The 20239-nt window shown below is 56.9% G+C and overlaps 1 protein-coding gene across 6 annotated transcripts in view; it reads right to left on the minus strand.

Annotated features, from left to right (window-relative positions):
* Nucleotides 1-20239, minus strand: part of LOC105496680 (PR/SET domain 16) — a 364998-nt gene that overhangs the window by 191009 nt on the left and 153750 nt on the right. The gene's annotated exons all lie outside the window — the stretch shown is intronic.

Below are 20239 nucleotides of genomic sequence, written 5' to 3' on the forward strand. Positions count from 1 at the left end.
TCGGGAGGTGGAGGTTGGGGGGAGCTAAACTCTGCCCAGCGGTACCAGGAGACAGAGGCGGGCGGCCAGAGCGAGGGGCAGAGGTTGGCCAGCGCCCTGCAGAAGGACGGCTTGGTGGGTGCTGGAGAGAGAGGGAGCTCATGCCATTTCTCTGCTTCCTCCTTTTTGTCGAATCAGAGGTGTAAGCGTTTTAACTGGCTCTTCACTCCCATCCATATCCCTGGGAGGGGGATGTCCCCTATGGTTTTTGGAGGAAACTTCTCAAAGGAAATCAAGCTAAGGCAGAAAAGCCGCTGTGCCTAGTGTCATGCAGGGGCCCAGGATGGCCACTGAGGACCCCCCAGCAGTTCGCTGTGGGCCTCACAGGAGCTCCCGCCCCCTCACCCACGTGTGACAGAGGCTGAGACAGGGAGGCTGGAGTGGGCCAGCAGTCAACTTGTTCTTCCTCCAGGGTTGCTCTAGCTGGAACGTTCTTTGGCTCTGGAGAGCATTTTGCCAGGTGTCTCCTCTTAAAAGCCACCAGGCTGCACTCCAGAGGGGCGGCGTCTCAGTGACCCGTCCCAGAGTGCTGTCTGTGCTAAGCAAACTGACAAACGAGCTCTAGAAATTGGATTTTTCCCTTCTGGACCCAAAGTGGCCATGTACGGATGAGTATACGGAAACCGCAACATTGTTTCCATAAGAATAGAACCAAGATTGAAACTGATACTTGAAAAATAAAAGGAGAAATGATGCTCAAGCCAAAGGTTTTCCTTCCCCTCCCCTCAATATTACATGATGACTTTATACATCATAAGGACAGAGCACAGCGTGCCTGCCAAGGCGCAATTGACAAGCTGGCGTTCCCAGCCACAGCGGGGCCCAGCCTGATCGCCTTCCGGGTCACCCTGTGCTAATGTGAATGGCAGTGACGGCTGCTAGATTCAGGCACCTAGATGGGCTGCGTTTGGAAGAGGAGAAAGCCTTAGGAGGGGTGTGACCTGCCCGCGGGGCCGAGGCTGGAGGCAGAGCTTGAGACGTATTGATGACTTGAATACTCAGCTCGGGTCGTGGGGTCAGGCCTTCCTAACCACAAGGCTGCCAGTACCCCTCAAGCCCATATTCTGCGTCATGGAATCCAGTTGTAATTCTGACAGAATTGTAACAGCACTCGGTAGGCATTGACTCAGCGCTGGCTCCTCTGTGCCAGCAGCCCCCACGATGCCCCCCTGGAGGCAGAGCTCAAGGCAGTGCTCATGTGGAATCTGTCCTCGCTCTGGATGCTGGAGGACCGTGTGGCCGTCCCAGGTCTGGTGAAAGGGACGCCCATCCCACTGGTGGCCCTGGAGCTCTTGAGAGTAGAAGGACAGATCCCGCCATAGTGAGCCGCCCCGAGCAGAGAAGCTGTGGATCTCGTTGCCAGTTAAAGGCTGGGCTGAAACCAGAACCAGGGCCTCCGCAGTCCTGCCTGCTTCATGAGGCGCATCGAGGAGTGAGATGCTGGTTGTGTCTCTCTGGCATTTGCAGCCAAGTCACAGGCACCTGCGCAGACACCACCAGCGAGAGGGCCCTGCCCTCCCCACCCTGCCCTGCCAGTGCCTGCTCACAAACCCACACACCTGCCCAGAGCCCACAGGGGCCTGGCGCTGGTCTAGGAGCATTTGGTGGCCTCTGGTTGGGCATTTTCCTGGAGGCTCCCTCCTGTTCCCAGTGGGAAAGTGCATGCCACAGCTCATTCAAGCCATTCCCAACGCAGGTGACACCCCCACCATCATCCCCCGGCCAGGTCAGTCCAGAAGCCCTTGTTAACACCGCATCCTCACATTCAGAGGGGGCTAGAGCCCTCCATCCACCCACCGATGCCACCCTGGGCCTGCTGTGGCCTCAGATGCAAAGCTTTCAGGTGGGGGCTGCCCTCACCCTCCCTCTGTCCACGCTGCTCTCTGTTGGGTGTGCTCCGTTCCTGCTGTGGCCAGCTGCATTTTCACTTGCACTTTTGGTGGCCTGATCTTCCTGCCTCCCTGCCCTCCGAGTGGCCGGGTGGGATGGAACGCCCCCGTAAACCCACCTGTCACGCCATGTGGAGGCCATTTTTGCCTTTCTGGCAGAGTCTGACAGGGTCTGTGCGTGGGCTTGGCCAGCACTCCTGCTCCCCGGAGCTTGTCATCAGGTGGGGACGCAGGGACGGACCTCCAACACTGGCCCCAATAGTTGAAGGCGTTGCATGCGACGCACCGACCAGGAGGGCCCGGTCATACGGGGTGGCATCAGGAGGTGGGACCTGGCCAGCCTGGGGTGGTGGTGGGGGCAGGTGCTATAGCTGCTGGGCTCCCGGCTGTCGCTCTGGATCCTCTGAGCGCAAGGCCTGGGCCCCCTTCGGGCGGAGGGTGTGGGCTGCTGAGGACTGTGGTCACAGCGGAGCCCAGTGTGGAGCCACGGAAGAGCCGCACAGATGTCGAGCCCTCCCCAGCTGCCCTGCACCCTCTGAAGAGGAAGCCGGCGCCCGATGGCAACAGAGAAAGAAGCAGCCTCCTGCAGGAGGGGCACTGGGGCCTGAGCCGCGTTCCGGAACTGCCTGCCCCATCTCACAGCCCACCTTGGCAGGTATGAAGACCATTCACTCTGCCTCTTCACTCGCTGCTGAGCTCAGGTGGAAAAACGGCCGGACGCGCTCTCCGGCTTCCTCAGCCCCGGCCCCCTCCCTTGCCTGAGCCGCCGTTCTGCTGAAAACCCTCTTTATTTTGCTAGCTGGGCCCTCAGCACACGCACCGCTGGCCCCTGGATTGCTGGCAATGGCCACCGCGCTCTCCACCTCTCCGCACCCCGGCAGAAGTATTAGGTGTGTTTGATTAAGCGTTTTAGCCAAAAAAGCGAGGTCTGACCCCTGGCATTTAGCTTCTCTCGCGGGTGCCAGTGCCAGGATTTAGCTAAGTGGGGTTGGTCAGAACCTCTTTTTTGACTCTTAAAATAAATACCCTCTGTTCTCCAAAAAGCCAGCAAAGAGGCCACGTACGCAGAGGCGCTTACGGCTCTGGAGTTCTGGCGCGGCCCCAGGGGGGCTCAGCTTGCTGTTCGGTGTCACAAATGGATCCCAGAAGGTTTCTCTCCCGTCAAAAGTATCTGTTATTAAAGTATCTGAGAACCTAACAAAGGAGGAAGTCCAGAGTGAGCCCCGGCCACGGAGCTGCTTCCAAACCGGCGGGAGGTGAACGGAGCCTGGCGCGGCGGAGGCTGAGGCCCATGAGGGCCCCCAACACTCCAGTTAATGCACCCCTTGCTCTTGGCATTGAGAGCAAACCTCCTCTCTCTAACCGACTTCTCTTTTCTTTTTTCTTCTTCTTCTTTTTTTTTTTTTTTTTTTGAAACAGGGTGTCTCGCCCAGGCTGGAGTGCAGGGGTGCAATCATGGCTCACTGCAGCCTCAGCCTCCTGAGCTCAAGCGATCCTCTCAACTCAGCCTCCTGAGCTCAAGTGATCCTCTCAACTCAGCCTCCTGAGCAGCTGGGACAACAGGCACACCACCACCCTGGCTAATTTGTTTTATTTTTTGTAGAGATGGGGTCTCACTCTGTTGCCCAGGCTGGGACTCCTGGACTCCAGCAATCCTCCCAAAGTTCTGGGATTATAGATGTGAGCCACCATGCCCAGTCGGCTCTAAACCAACCTACCTTCCTTCCTTCCTTCCTTTTCTTTCTTTCTTCTTTCCTTTCTTCTCTCTCTCTCTCCCCACCCCACACCCGCAGGCTAGAGTGCAGTGGCTCCATCAGTTCACTGCAACCTTGACCTCCTGGGCTCAGGTGATCTTCCCACCTCTGCCTCCCAAGTAGCTGGGATTAGAGGCATGCTCCACCATGTCTGGCTAATTTTTTGTATTTTTTGTAAAGACAGGGTCTCACTGTGTTGCCCAGGCTGATTTCTGACTCCTGGACTCAAGCAATTCTCCTGCCTCGGCCTCCCAAAGTGCTGGAACGACAGGCGTGAGCCACTGTGCCTGGTTCTAACCTACTTTTCTTTCTTGCCCATTTCTGAAGTAGCTTCATTGGACCCAAAGATGTGGGTCTGAGTCTAGAACCTACTAAAAGCTGATTCCAAGGCCTCCTCTCCTTGAAGAAGCCCCTATGGGTGGAGTCGGGGGGTCAGGGTTGTCTGTGCAGGGCACCCAAGGGTGTTCAAATGGCAGGGCTGATGGAGCCCTCCACAACCCCCACATCCCATCTAGGCTGCAAACCTCGCTCTGCTCACTGCTGGGAGGTTGTGGGGTCGAGGGGCTCAGGGTTCTGCAGGAGACACAGCCTGAGCAGAGGTCTTGGTGGTCAGCAGCTTCAGCTTCCCTGCAGCCTACATGTTCAGGAGGGTTTTACAGCCAACTAAACAGTGCCCCTGGCAGGGCTGGAAGCTGATGACCAGGCCACACTGAGCCTCCACATCTCAGGATCATCTCTAACTCTTGGAGAGCCACCCACACACCCTCCTTTTCTGAGAGATGGAGTTTTTAAAGAACAAATCTCATTCTTCATTTTCTTTTCCAAATGGAAGCCCTGGGTGCTGCCAATTTCCCTGGTGTAAATGTTGCCTCAAGGTGATGGCAATGCTGAGGCCAATCATCACAGCAGCAGGTCATCTTCTGGGGCCCTGCCGCATGTGGGGGGCCTGTCTCAGGCACCGAGGATGCAGACCTCCTCCTCACAACCACATGTGGGAAGCAGGAACCAGCAATGCCCCTGCTGTGTAGACGGGAAACAGGGGCTGCAGAGTTGAGGTGACTGGGCAGTTGATGAGGAGCTGCTCAGGGCGGTGCCCGCACTCGAATGCGGGCCTCCTGACTCCCAGAGTGTGCGCCGGTGGGACAGAGGCCTCCGGGTGGATGCCTCAGCAGGAAGAAGCCACACGCCAGGCCCTTCCACCCAGGACTTGCACCTGAACCCCGGCCAGGCCTCTCTCTGTGGCCAAGCTCCCTCTGGCCGTGTGGGCTCCAGCGGAGCTGGGTGGCTTCCCGTTGGCAGCTCCCGCAAGAACCGTGAAAGGCGGTTAGTCACCGGCCGCCCCGGCTCTGGCTCCCAGAGCAAAGACTGCACTGGTGTTGACACAAACCCTTGAGCTCTCAACCGGGAGTCGGGTAATATTTATTTATTTTTTGCATTAAAAAAAATCAGCTTGGCCGTGTTTGAGCTACAGAAATGATTTTTTTTTAAAGCTCCTTGGACACTGTTTTTAGCTTTTATGCCTAAACAGATACTTCTCAGTTCCTTCAAGTGAGATCTATCCAATGAATGGAGGCTCTCTCTTTACTCCTAAGAAAAATATTTACATAGTCAAGTACGGCACAGAAAAGGACCTGAGCTCTGGAGAGCCCGTCCCGAAATGCACAGAGGTCTCTACGCCGCTGTTTACACTCCCAGCCGCCACCTCCCTCACTCCTGCCCTCTACATCCCCCCACCCCAACCACCAAAGCCTTCCCAAGTCTCCCGCGTTGGGCCCTGTCATCAGGGGTGGCCTGGGTTCCTCCTGAGAACCCCACGGGGCTGTGCGACACGAGGGGACGGCCCCTAAGCCCTACCTTCCAAACCCTCTTTGTTTTGGCCAACGAGAGAAGCCAGGCCGCTCCGCTTCCAGGGCCCCGAGCAGGGGACAGCACTAGGATGCAGCATCTTCGCCCCCAGCCCCACAGGACCCGAGCTCCAGGCAGGCAGCATCTCCGCCGACCTGGTGTGATGGGGCCTTCTGCTTTGCTCTGGCCACAAGAACTACTGCGGGGGCCAGCAGACTTCAGTGCATGCCCAGTGATCTTCTCTCAACCTGCAGGGCTGCCACCGCCTGGCCAGTGAGGCCTCGAAGGTTCGAAATCTGGGCATGGCCTGCTCTGTTTCTGATGTTCCAAGAACACTCTGTTCGCTGGCAGCCCCGCCTGTGAGCGCTGCCCCTTGGCCCGGACACGCCGCCCGGGTGAGGCTGGCCCCGCGTGCATCTCCCTTCCTGTGGGGAAGACTGAACGAGCACTGCTCCTCCTCTCCCTGGCCCCCAAGAGCAGGCTCCACACCCCTTCGTGTCCTCATTTCATAAGCGGTATTGAGCACCTTTGGTCTATACTGCCCCATGGAGGGTGCCTTGGAGACATTTAAAAAATACAGAAACAGAGTTTAGTCCAGAATTCGCTACTCTGGGGCGGAGACAATGGATAGGACCCACCCTGCCTTCCACGGCAACATCAGCACGAGGAAGAGGAAAGACCTCCAGTCTGGGAGCTGAGGTCCTCTTGCGGCGGGGGTCCCGGAGTGCGGGGGGGGTCCCGGAGTGCGGGGGGGTTCCCGGAGTGCGGGGGGGGTCCCGGAGTGCGGGGGGGGTCCCGGAGTGCGGGGGGGGGGTCCCGGAGTGCGGGGGGGGTCCCGGAGTGCGGGGGGGGTCCCGGAGTGTGTGTGGGGGTCCCGGAGTGCGGGGGGGTCCCGGAATGCGGGGGGGGTCCCGGAGTGTGTGTGGGGGTCCCGGAGTGCGGCGGGGGTCCCGGAGTGCGGCGGGGGTCCCGGAGTGCGGGGGGAGGTCCCGGAGTGTGTGTGGGGGTCCCGGAGTGCGGGGGGGGTCCCGGAGTGTGTGTGGGGGTCCCGGAGTGCGGGGAGGGTCCCGGAGTGTGTGTGGGGGTCCCGGAGTGCGGGGAGGGTCCCGGAGTGTGTGTGGGGGTCCCGGAGTGCGGCAGGGGTCCCGGAGTGCGGCGGGGGTCCCGGAGTGTGTGTGGGGGTCCCGGAGTGTGTGTGGGGGTCCCGGAGTGCGGCAGGGGTCCCGGAGTGCGGCGGGGGTCCCGGAGTGCGGGGGGGGGGGGGGTCCCGGAGTGCGGGCGGGGGCCCAGGAGGTGATGGGGGCTGGGAGTGAGGGGTGGGAGCCCAGGAGGTGATGGGGCTGGGAGTGAGGCAGCATGCACAAAGGTGTTAGCAGGGGGCAAATGAGCGCCCCAGAGATGGAGGAGCCCCGGGTTTGGGAGGGCCTGGGGGGACTCTGCTGTGGCCCTTTGAGGACCAGGCTGAGGGATTTCACTCGGGCAGAGGCTTTCGGATGCAGGCAAGGAGGAACAGTTTGCAGGGAGGACGGCTTCCTGCGTGCACGGGTCCCCACAGGGTCCCCACGGGGTCTCCCTCTTCGTGTCTGCTCGGAGGAGTATGTGGGGGTCTTCCCTGCTGACCCAAGTGTGGGGCCCCGCAGTGGGCTCCGTCGGGCCTGCGCCCCGCAGCTTCCCCCATCTGCCAGGACCTGTCTGGCTCTCCTCACACAGAGAAGGAGGCTACCCAGGACAAGAACCCTCCGTGGTGAGGTGGAGGGCCAAGGGCCAGGCAGGCTGGGCTCTGCACTGGGTACTTGGCCCACATTAATGCCTCTAAATCCCAGAACATGCCCACGAGGAAGGCTATGGCTTCCTGATCTTTGTAGAAGAGGAAGGGGCTCAGAGAGGTAAAGCAGTCTTCTGAATTTGCACAGCAGGGGAGTGTTAACCCGGGCTCACCCTGGATTCACAGGGGGCCTACCAAGATCCAGGTGAGTGGGCCCCGAGGAGGTGGCGCATACTGAGGGCAGGGCTGGACAGCCCCTTTTCCCAGGGAAGCCTAAAGGCATGCAGGTGTTGACCAGCCCTGGCCCCCAGCCCAGGTCACGGAGGCACCCATCACCATGGCACAGTTTGCTGGTGAAGCACCTAGGAGGCCCCCACTCCCTTCCAGCCTGCAAGCTGCCCTGTGAGGCCTCATCACCAATGCAGTGGTCAGACAAGTGCCTCCCAGGTCATTAGCAAGTTTGTAGTCCTTGATCTGGAAGTCATGGGAGCCTCTCAGAGGTCGAGGCTGCTGGGAGCCCTAGGGTGGGGGGCCTGTCTCTCACTCCAGCCGCTCCTGGCCTGGGAAGCCGCCCCCCGCCAGGCCTCTCCAGGCCTCCTTCCCAGCCTCTGGGGCTGCGGGAGACAAGGAGTCGCTGTGGGGTCCCCCTGGCCTGCCCCGGCTGTGACCTTGCTCTGCCCTCTGCCTCTAGCACCTCGGGGCACAAGGTAGAGTTTGGGGCAGGGATATAACTGACCACCTGCACTGGGGCTGCAGGTGTCTGGGGAGGGTGGTGCCTGCAGGGACACCTGCTGTCTGGATACTGCCCCCGCCATGCTATCCCTTTCCGGAGAGGAGAGAGTGCAGGTTACCGCACTCAGAGCTTCCCAAGCTTCCGGAAGGCTTGGGCCATTCCAGCCACAGCTTTGAATTCTCCACCAAGCCAAAAACACGGCTCCTCCACCACACAACACCCCTCCCTGTGCTCGATGGGCTGCTCCAGATCTCAGAGCCCCGCCCCACACCTGCAGGTCAGCTCTTTCCAAATGAGGGGCCTTGGGGAGATGGACCCAGCCTGGAGATGCCCTGGAGCATGGCAGGCTTCCGGGGTTCTACGTGGCTGAGACCCACCCCCCTCCTGGACTCAGGGGTGCTCTTTCTCCTGTGTCAGGCTGAGCTGGGGAAGGCCTGTTTTTCCTGGGCTCCACCTGGGAGCACCTGCTGTTGGAGCGAGGTGAGAGCCGGTGAGGGTCACCTGGTGCTGGGACTGGCAGGAGGCTATCAGCCCCTGGGGTGCAGGCTCCAGAGCCCTTTCTCTGCTGGGCAGCAGGGCGAGCAGGAAGGATCTCTGCAGGCCCCCGTCTCCGAGCCCAGGGGTGTCCAGCCTTGCTTCTGGCCCTCTGTGGATGCCTTCCTCCTTCTGCTTCCGGAAGATTGATGCCCCCAGGGGAAGGGAATGTAAATCATCAAAGCGGGTGACGTGTGGCCCTTGCGATCAATGGCTCATGACGAGTCATGACTTCCAGCATGAGAAAGGGAAGCAGCGGCCGGTCCAAGAGCCTCCCGTAGCCAGCTCAGGAACTGGACATGCGTGCCCTGGAAATGAGGGAAAGTTCTGCGAGGCTGTTTGTTCCTGGAGCTGGTCTCAGAGCTTCCGTCTGAGGGCCTGGGTTCTAGGAGAGGAAAGGCAAGACCTGGAGCAGCTGGGCGGCCTTGCGGGGCCCAAGGCCCTGCAGACAGGGCTCGGTAGGGGGCTCTGGCTCGGACGCCGGGGGGCCGATCCCAGGGACGCCCTCCACATTCTGTAGCTCCTGTGCTAGGAAGGTGGTGTTGAGGCTGATGGTTCTAGGTGGACGGCAGGTGACCTTGACCCAACCCACTCACACTGCATTTCTCCACCAACTTTCATTAGAGCCCTGTAGCCTGGAAACGGATGGCCGGCACTCACTTCAAAGCTGCCCAGTTGTTACAGGCAGGCTCGTCCTGCCTCCTGGATTAGACACCCCTTTAGGCCAAAGGCAGGGTGTCAGGCACCATCACGGGCCCTCCGAGCAGGAACACAGCGGAGACCCCACGTGGCATTTACCGAATGATAAATCATAAGCTACTGAATGGAAAATGGGAGCTCTCCTTGTAGGATGTACAGAGCTGCTACATGATCGTGTTCACCTGGGCTGGGCCCCTGGGAACCAGGCCTTGGCCTGTGGGTGGGGGGTGGGGACTGGCACAGTCACTGTGGGGTCCGGCCATCCAGCCTGCAGGGACCCTGTGCTCGGGGTGCCTCTCTGACTATGGGACTTAGGGAAGCTGCCCTGGCCGCCCTGACAGGCTCAGGGCCTCTTGCTGGACCAGGCGTCTTGGGCAGGCGTCTGGAAATCAGATACCCGGGCCTCGAGGCACAGGGTCCGGCTCCCGCCTGTCTTGCTGCTGCTTGGCCTGGAAGTGACCTGGCAGGGGCAGCCTGGGGAGCTGAGGATGGACCTGAACTGCTGGAGCGGGGACAGCTCCTTTGTGCAGGCTCCGTGTCAGTGCCCCACGAACAAAGGGACCAACCTGTGACCAGGACTGTTTGGATTTGAGCACTGAAAGCCCCTGTCCCGGGAAACCCCTCCATTGGTGACCCTACTGGAGAGGAAGCATCAGAGCTACCCCAGAGGAAGGCCCTCCAGAAGAGGGGATGAGTCAGGAATGACAGCCCTGAAGACAAAATCAACACAGCCGTCCTATGCCCGGGTGCCAAGTGCCCAAACCCTGAGCACACCCCCAGGACACCAGGACCAACCCAATCGCAAACCTGAAAGTCACATCCCACCTGGTGGGAGTGTCAAGGAGCCAAGGGCTCCAGGCTCAGCCAGGACAAACGAAAGGAGAGCCGTGGACCCTGTGCCCATCCTCCAGCAGCCACTCCCGCCTGCGAGAGGCCATCTCAACAGTCTCCCAGAGTTTATAGAATTTCCCCCCACTTAAAAAAAAAAAAAAACAAAACCCAACACTTTATTGCGCTATGATTGGCATATAAAAAGCTGTTGATATTTAATGTAGACAACTTTATGAGCCCGGAGACGTAAGAATGCACCGAGAAACCATCGCCACGATCCATGCCATAAACCCATCCATCACCTCCAAAAGCTTGCCTGCCCTCTTCATTCATCATTAGTTTATTTTGTGAGGGGACAATCTACCGTCGGCTCTCCTGTCTTAGTAAAGTTACGGAGGCCACACGGAGGCTGCTGAAGGAGACTACTCCAGGCCCACTGGGCAGACAGGACCAGACCAGGCCGGCCGCACCCACAGGGGCAGGGAGAAGGATGCTGGCACAATGTTTCTCCATCTCCCAAAGGCCAGTGTCTGTGAGCAGGGGATGATCCACGCTCAGCCTGAGCCCTTTGCGCCCCAGGATAGATTCTGCTCATCACGAGTGGCAGCGGCAGGAGGGGACCCCAGCTCTGGGGGGTGCTCTGTACCTTCCCCCATTCACTTAAACCGACACCAAGCTTTGGCATTGCAAACCCCGAAGTGGCTGTCCCGACTCACATCTGAAAGGTGTGCCCTCCCAGGTCCACTGCTGGCCATTTTCCACCCTGCTTCTGAAAATACTGATGGTCCCTTCCCCACACCGACGACACAGGAGGTGCTAGGCGCTGCGCGGCCACCGGCCACCCCCATCCTGGGGAGGGGCAGTTGCTGGAGGTTCCCCCACTGGCAGTCCTCCAAGGCAGCCCGGTGGGTTCTGCGCCAGCATCTCCCCAGGGAGCTTCTCTTTCCACGGGGAAAATAAATCACAGGATCAATGATTGGTTCTATACAAACATTTATCTTTTATCTCAACCCTTTTTAGTTATAGAAATGACCTGGAAATTGACAGAATCATATTAATGCACTTCTACTTGACTCTGCTGATTGATCCCTCGTTTACTAAGGTGATTCTTAATAATCATAAGTGAATAAGAAGGGTTGTAGATCTCCTGGTCACGGCGCCTGGGTCACACACATGTTTGAAAGCGCCAAGACCCAGGACTAGGCGGGGGAATCTGACCTCCCCAAATTGGGTTCTTTTCTGGCTGTGACTTATGGCTCCACTCACTGAGGTTTGGGGAACCCTTCAGGATCTGGAAGTGGATCCATATCAGAGAAGAACATGGAATTTTAACTCCCTTAAAAATGGCAGGCGGCACTTTCTGGGGATGGAGGAAGCAGAAGCAGCCACCAGTGTCCTACCCGCCTTGGCCCTTACCGGATCAAATTCAGTCTTCCTCTCATTCTCACTTGTCACGCATGCCACTTACTCATGAAGCAAGCATTTGTGGACTCGCATGTCTGGGTTCCACAAACTTGCAAACCAAGGAGGCCAGAAGTACAACTGTTTCCCATTGTATTTTATTCTTGATTGAAATAAAATAACAGTGATAATCATAACAGCAAATATGCTAGCTCTGCCAAAGGCATCATTGCATTATCCTATTTAACACTTGAAATAATCCTATGATGATAATCCCCATTTACACCTGAAAATGCTGAGGCCCAGAGAGATTGGGTTAAGTTGTCCAATGTCACAGGGCCAGGAAGTGGCAGAGCTGGGATTCGAACTCAGGCCATGCAGTTCCACAGGGCATTATCCAAGCCTTTGGCTTATCTGGCCTCCCTTGAACTGGTTCCATTTGAAGAAGTGGGGGAGGTGGATTGGCGGGAAGGGAGAGGGAGATGAGGAGCTCTGCTTTCTCTCACATGAGGAATGTTTCGAATCTGTTGTAGGGACAACATGCAGAGGCCCGAGCGCCTGGGTTTCGGTCACAGCTGCCTGCGAACTCGAGACCACCGTGCGTGAGGGCAGCCGGAGGCCGAGCGCCACCAAACAAGACTGCACACTTTGCTAATGGGACACAGTGACAGGAACAGCTGCAGCGAGGAATTCCGGGCTGATCTGCTGTGAAAAACTGGCCGCCTCTGGAGTCTTGCAGCGTCCATGCAACTGTGGCTGCAGCTGGGACCCCTGAGGGCCCAGCTTTACTCTCTTGGGATGGGGATAGTGGAGAAGCTGAACCAGGAAGGCTTGGCAGGTGAAAGGCTGCCCACTCTGCCCCGGATTTCCAAGTAACCTCCCGGGGTCCCACGTCTGCATTTCCAGGCCATACTGAGTCCAGGGCCAAGCACACTGAAGGTGCGGGGCAGAGAATTCACAGGACTGCCCAGCCTTGCTGAGACGCGGGGCAGACATATGGCCAAGGCTGCCTGCCCTGGAGGATGCCTTCAGGGGCTTCCTGACCAACACGGAATGTTCCTCCAACCTTCCTTCCTTCTGGTGCCTTTCACAGAGCTGGGAGGGGCTGCAGAAACCAGGCAAAGAATCCTGGGCTCCCAGCCAGCGCCTCCCATTCTGAGTCCTAGAAACACTTCTCAGCCCCTGCATCCCCTGAGTTGATCAGTCTTGATGCCCTCATCTGTGAAGCGGGAGGCAGACGCCCCAGGGAGACGGCCTTGACCGCTGTCCATGATGACGGAGAAGATGCAAACAGCAACCCTGCCTGGCCAATCACTCCCTTATTTTGCAGCATAAGCACACAAATAATGATGACACTCAAGACGTAACCACCCGTTTTCAAGACTGCCACACTCGTGGACCAAAAGCCTCTTGTGGCGATTAACCTAGTAAGGGTGATGGAAGGATGGGCAGCTTTTACATGTACGAAGAGTTGTAAAAGCAAACAAAAACATGTATGGGACGGAGATCACACGGGACACAGAAAGCCTAAATTATACATGATCTGGCCTTTTACATTGGAGGCACATTGACCCCGGCCCATGGCAGAGACACCACAGCTCCAAGGAGGATGGAGATAAGAGGGCACTCATGTCCTTGGGTAGCCAGTCCAGCTGCCAGCAGAAAGGCAGGGACAAACCTTCCCCCGCCTTTCTCCAGGACTGAGAGGCTTCCGTGAGCAGAGGCGGCTCATCTGTCCCTGCCTCCCTTTGCTCACACCTGCTCCCAACACCAAAAGGCCACGGCAAAACCCCAAGCAGAAGAAATACAATAAGGTCGTCACTTTGAATGCCTCATGGTGCCCGAGGCTGCAGTGTGGTCCCACTGGGCAGGTGTGGGGAAGGAATGTGCACAGGTACCACACAGCCAGCAAGACGGGCAGGCAGGGCTGCTGGGAACACCCAATCCTGGGGACAGCTGTCCCGCCTCACCCCAACCGGGGCTCACTGGAGCTGCCTTCTCAGCTGGAGCCTCCCACGGGGAAAGGTGGCGTGAGATTGGAAGCAGCCTGAAACGGCTCTGTTCATTTACGTTTTTCTTATTCTCCTCCTGTTTGTTTTCCAACAAGGAGAAGCACACGAAGCACACGAACTTGCCACAAGGGAGATCCCCAAACCCTCAGAATGTCAATTTCCATCTGCACAACTTCCCTGGAAATTCGACCTCCTCTGGGATGGTGAAGGGTCTCTTCCCTGGGGCAGGTCTTGTGGCCATGAGTCCGGTGCTAACTGAGCTTCTCACCTGGATGACTGTGGAGGGCAGTGGAGTCTCACTCCATGCCCACACCAAGGGCTCATCCCAGGAGACTGGGAGTGGAGTCCTAGTGCAGAAAGGCATCCATGAGGCCTGGCAACACCCAGAAATCCAGAATGGCCATCTAGTTGGCCCCCTTGCCTGGCCTTGTGGAGAGCCGTGGGGCAGGTCAGGATTGCCAGTGGAGGCCAGTCTGTCTCTCTTGAGGTCCTTGGCTAGACAGCACGCTGGGTGCCCGAAAGCATCCTCTAGTGATTTCATCTCACAGTGACCCTGTGGGGGTCCAGGGACCCCAGACAGCTGCAGGGGGATGCGCGTTCCTCCTTGGGCCACAGCAACGCATCGGAAGCGCACGGAGTGTTCATGCAAACGAAACACGGGCGCCAGGGCAGCTGCTTTTGGTCCTGACATCTGCATGGAGCTGCAGTTTTATTTTGCACCATCTTTCCTCGCTTTCTAACAAGTCACTGAAACGAGAGCAGAGACCTTGCTCTAAGTAAGAGAGCAAACCGCTCTCCCTCCTGCCCGTGTCTGAGAACGGAGCCTGGGCCAGGGGCTCCTCCGGGGATTGCTCCTGCCCGCTGGCCGTGAGCCTCAGAAAAATACACACACCTGCTGGCCTCCGTTCTCTTTTTAGCCCTAAGAGAAGAAGAAAGAGACCCTTAAGGCCTCCCTGGTTTGTCTCCAGCATGGAGGTCAGCATGGACAGCAGGTTCAGTGACCAGGCTCACGGGCTGCGAGCGGCTGGGTGGGACTGGGTTCCGGGTCCGATTCTGCCATCCTGCCTGTGAGGCTTGGAATGCCCATCCCATGGCTTGGAAGCCCTGACAGGGAAGGTGGGAGGTGGCGCTTTGATGCCTAGCTATGCTGTCAACAAACGTGACAAGGTCACCATCTGTCTGCAGGATGGACTGAGAAAAATGTTCCTTATTAGTGCAGGAGAAAGACAGGGGCCCGGGGGTGAATGTGCTTCCCAGGCCATCTAGGGGAGGCCAGGGAGGGGCCCACGGGGCACCTGCAGGTGTGGGCACCTCTTGCCCGATCTCACAGTCCTCCCTGACTGCTTCTGTGCTGGACTGTGGGTGATCAGTGCTCCCAGGGACACCTGTCCACCCAGCCCGTGTGTGGGTAACGTTGGCCCCGGGGGAATATCCACCAGTCAGTAGTGGAAAAGGTGCCTTCCTCTCGCCATGACCCCGGGCTCCTCGCTGGCCGGCTTGCTGCATGGTTGCAGAACGCAGAACGCAGAAGGGCTGCGTTCACGGTGCCCTGGGGAGGCCCTCTGCCCAAGTGGCTTTAGAAACGGGCACCTTCCCTCCTGCGAAGGCATTGGCCCAGGAAGGCTCATCTTGAAGAGCCACAGAAATAGTCTCAGACACAGTTACTGAAACTGTATTCTTAGGGCTGGGAGAGCTGTTCCGAAGTGTGATTTATTTGCCCTTCCCAAGGACTGAAAAGAGGGGTAAGGTTGTGCCAGCTGTGAACCAGGCAGGCCTGTGGGAAAGCACTGCCTGTGGGGGTGATGGCCCAGGGCATCCTGTTCAGAGAGAGAGAGATGGAGGGAGAGAAAGGAGAACCCCATGGCAGGAGGCCTAGGGGAGCTGGGTGGACAGTGCAGGTGGACAGGCAGAGGGTCTCACACGCAGAACTAGGTGGTACTATTTCTGGAGGGACAGGGCATGGTGAGGAGCCCCCAGCTCATAAGGGACGATACGCCCAGGCCGAAGCCCTGGTTCTGAAGCTGGGGCAGCTGCAACATTGTCGAGGCAATGGGGACGGGGCAGGGAGACGACACAGCCCTCGTTCAACTTTATGCCCATCTTGGAGTCCTCTGAGCCTGGCACAGGCCTTCCTTCCCGGGGCTGGCCCAGAGCTCCCTTTGGGCCACAGGAGAGCAACAGCGTTACTCTGAGAGGCACACAAAAACCGCTTTCTCTTGACCTCCATTCCTACTAGCTTTGTATGGCCTCAAGTAATTAATTCTGGTACATTCCTACACTTAACAAACAGAATTTTCTCGGGGTGTGCAGACTGCCTGCGCAATCTCGGGGTGTGCAGATTCGCCTGCGCACGTTCAGGCAGAAAACGGTGGGATCCTCTTCCTCTCTCAGCCCACTTTTAAGGTGTCTCGTTTATCGTGAGTGAACGCAGGCGCATCCCATCCTCGGTTTGCGTCTCTTTTCTGGAAAACGCTTCGTGCTTTTCCAGGCTTCAATCCCGGGAAGGACACACTCTGGACACATCCCCCGGGGACTCTCTTCAGAAGAGGGAGACCTCCGCACATTCAGTCCGTGTTGCCAACTGGCAGGGACAGCCTCGCCACCGGCACTTCAGTTTTATCTTCAAGATCTCGCTTTCCCCGAGCGGAACAACATTACTTGGATGTGACCGTGAAGCTTGGGATACTGCAAAGAGCCCATGGTTCGAAACAGAGACTTGGAGAAAGAGCGAACTTGACCCACTCAGGTGCGGGTCACACAGTATTGGTGCTTGTTGTGATGGAGAAAGAGAGAGAGAGAGAACGCCAGCTCCAAAGCCCCTGCTTCCCAGCACCTGTCCCCACAGGAACTCTTGCCCAGGAACAGGTCCTGCTCAGGAGATCCAGCCACCGCCTGCAAGAAACTCTTCACAGCCATCTCTTTCTTCCAGTTTCTTAAGAGGAACTGAAGGGTTAGCGCCAGCAGAGACGGGCAGCCTGGACAGCCAGCTGCGGATTTGGGTCTTTGCATTTTACCAAACCAGGTCCCGGAGCTGAGCCCTACATCTCAGGTCCTGGGGGCTGATTTGGGCCCACGGGTCCTGATTTCCTTTTAGCACTGGCTGTTAAGAGTGTGCCGCAGAGCCCAGCCATAGCTGCGGCCCCATGCTGGACTGTCACGGTCCCGCCGGCTTTACGCACCTTCACTCTGCAGCTCCATGCCTGAGAGACACCACAATCTTTTTACCCAATTTTCCAGCTGAGTTGACGGAGGCCCGTGGAGGTCAAGGAGCTTGCCCGGGGTCACTGAGTAAAACAGCGAAGCCTCTGGCCTCGGGACAAGGATGCAGGACTCTGGTTCCTGTCTCTAATCACTTGGCCAAAGGCTCTTTCATAAATAATAGAAATAACAGGACTTCATTTTTCTTTAGAGGATAAACTCCCCAAACGGCCACCGGGGCTGTGGTCCGCGAGCTGCAGGTCCTCGCCGGGCGAGAAGGCAAGGTCGGAGCTCCAGCAGCCCGGGGATGAGGGGCCTGGAGCACAGGCTGGCTCCCGTGAAGGCATTAATTTGTAACAGACGCCCAAAGAGCTGGAAAGAGCGTGGATGTTCGTTGCACGTGACAACGGCTGATTATTCATTGCTGACAGTTATTAGCCTATTATTAAACGTATGAATTGCCTCTTTCATACCACATTGCCTATCCTTAAAGTGCTTTATTAACTGACATTAACCAATCCAATTAGCAAAAGACACTGTATTTGTGTAATTAGTAATTTGAGGCTTTGTTCTGTCTTGGTCTTAAAGAGAACGGGCATTGGATGTTGATTAGCGCGGCGCACTGTACAATTAGGAGAAGTGGTCGGAGATTAACCGACAACGTTCTCATTCCCCGGCGTCCCCGTGCGGGGACCCAGTCCCGCGAAGAGGTGCAGGGGTTTATGTCTGCGGCATTTAAGTGAATCCAATTGCTTCCTCTTGTATCCAAGCTCCTCTCTGCAGTTGGCATGGCCTCCAATGTCAGGAAAGGGAAATATTTATTTTTATGATAAATGTAGAGGCTGAGCAATAAGGAACCTTGTTGTTTAATGCTCCAAGCCTAATTCTGCAGAAAATCTCACAATCCAACTCTGAGTATTAATTGCAAGGTTTTTTTTCCTAATCAGATGCCAAAAGGAACATTTCAGGGAAAGATGTTTTAGGGCCGCCTTTGCCAAACGGCATTTCTGTTTATGTCTCTGAGTGAGCAGAGACGGCCAAGATGGGGCCAGATGCTCTAGATAAGGGGGAAGCTGCGGAGGGATCCGGGGTGCCAGGCACGGACTCACCGCACACCCGAAATACGGGACCAAGTGAAGAGCGGCGCTCAGGCCCCGTCTGAATGACGCGGCCACAACATGTCAACGTCCCCGTGTGCCCCTCAGTGTTCCTCTCAGATGCCCCCAAATGTCGTTAGATTGTAACAGTGCAGAGAAGACCTCACGAATCTCAGCAACCAGCCCCGTGCTTCTTGGCAGCTTTTAGCTCTGAACAGGAAGGAAGTGGGTTGGCCTCGGGGTAGCTGGGTAGCTGCCCCCAGCCTTACCTGCTGGCACCTGAGCTACCTGGAGGAGGAAGCTGGCATTTCACTCAAGGGTCCTGGGAGGCCTGCCTGCCTGCTGGACGAGGTGAGGCCAAGGCTCTGGCCCTGTCCTAAAAGTGGCTGCCACAATAATCTGGGCCCACTAAGGGCTGAGGCACGGATGCAGGAGAATCAGCCTCACCTGATCTGATTCGTTCCTGCAGAGGTAAAGAAGATGGCCCCGCGTTGGAGCATGCCACTGGCCTTGCCTGTGCGGTGCCCACACATCTGGCTGCCCCGGCGGCTCCGTCCCCAGGAGCTGTGTCCTGTGATCTGACACTTCTGGAGGGGGGCCGATTGCCCACTTGGAGCCCAGATGTTTGGGCTGGGAGCAGACACTGCTGACTTCATTCCAGTGCCGGTTTTAGAGCCTTATTTCAACTCCTTCAAGTAGGATTCTCATGTGTTTTTTTTCCCATTCCACGCCAAAATAAAGTTAGAATTCTTGAAGTCCCAAAGCCTCATCCCTTCACTGATCTTCTTTGCCTTTCCTTTCTGCTGCACATGCGTGCGTGCGTGCACACACACATACATACAAATACACACATACACACACACACATACACACACATACACATACACACACATACACAGGCACACACATACACACACACAAACACACACACATATACACATACACGCACACATACACACACATACACACAAACATACACGCGCATGCGCACACACACACAGGCAAGCTGCACGTCATCAGGTCAGGCTGTGGAAATCCTGCACCCAGGACGTAGAGAGTGGTGTCCACGCGCCGCGCAGGCTGGACCTGCCCTTCAGAGGCAGACAGGGACCGGCGCACACAGGCACTCACTAAAGGTAAGGCAGAGAGGAGACCTGGGTGCAAACATTTCAGAAACCTCTTCAAAATATTTGGGTTTGTCAAAATCCCAAACCGCCGTTTGCCAGGCACTTTTCCCGCTAGTGTTTGAGCCCGTGGGTATTTTAAAGGAAATGAGATCCGTGTGTTTCTGATTTATTTATACTTAACTCATCAAAATGCTGTTTTAAAGAGCTATTTTGTGTCCAAAATGCCCTCTATCCTTTTTTTTCCTTCCAAGCTAAAAGCCATATTTTGCCAAGCATATATGACCTTAAACTCTAACATTTTCAAGGTTCTTTTGATAGTCAAGTTCATGAAGTCCAAGCAGACCTGAACCGTAACCAAAGGCGCCCCTCACCCCCACCCCAGGAGGAGCCCAGTGAATGGGAAGGTGACGCCCTTGGCCTTTTCTTGCTTTTTGTCTCTGACCCAAGCACCGTATCTGTCCCTGTGGCCCCACCAGAGTCCCCGAGACGCTGCGTCCAACAGGAAGGAGCAACTTCTCTGGAGACAAAAATCCCCAGAGATGCGATTGCATAGTCCTTCCCAGAGCTCTTGCCTGGAGCAGCTCAGGGTCACCTCAGGACCAGGGTGGCACCGGAGCAGGCATCCTCCCGCCTGGCTTCACAGTAGGGGTTCCCCTTCTCATCCTGTGGAGCCCACAGTATCTTTTATCCAGGCCATGGCCCTCATTTCTCCACTTCATTGTTCCCCTTGGGGCCGCCTAATGCAGGTGGCCAGAGGGGAACACAGTTCTCCTGCAGGTTTAAGCCAAGTCAGACCGGAGCACATTTTCTCTTCTCTAAGGAAAGAAAAAGGGAAGCACTGGCCAAAGCCCGGGACGAGTGGGGAAGGGGAGAGGGAGAGAGAGTGGCCCTGGGCACGTGCGGAAGGGGAAAGGAGGAGAGAGTGGCACTTGGAAGCTGGTACCCCAGCGAGAGGAGCACACCGGGGCCTCCAGCGGGAGACACAACTGGGTTTTGGCAACACTGTCGCCTGACCCATAACACCGGACGAACTCGGGTTATATGTTTTTGGGTGTGATATTTATCTCTGGCCGATTTCATGCAATGGAGTTCAATTATGAATTTGATTGCTTTTTTGTGCACAATATAAAATCCTTTATCTTCGTAGCATTTAATTGTGTTCCCTGGCAGATTTGGTATTCATCACGGCCCTGCTGTCCCCAGCCCCAAAGATAAACCATCCGCAGGGCAATAAATGTCCACTCTGGTTATTGATGCTTTCAGGGAAATTGATTATCTATTTGAGGGGCAGAGCCGGCTGATGTATGGCCACCTC

The sequence above is a fragment of the Macaca nemestrina genome, chromosome 1, assembly GCF_043159975.1.
Source record: "Macaca nemestrina isolate mMacNem1 chromosome 1, mMacNem.hap1, whole genome shotgun sequence".
Lineage (NCBI taxonomy): Eukaryota > Metazoa > Chordata > Mammalia > Primates > Cercopithecidae > Macaca > Macaca nemestrina.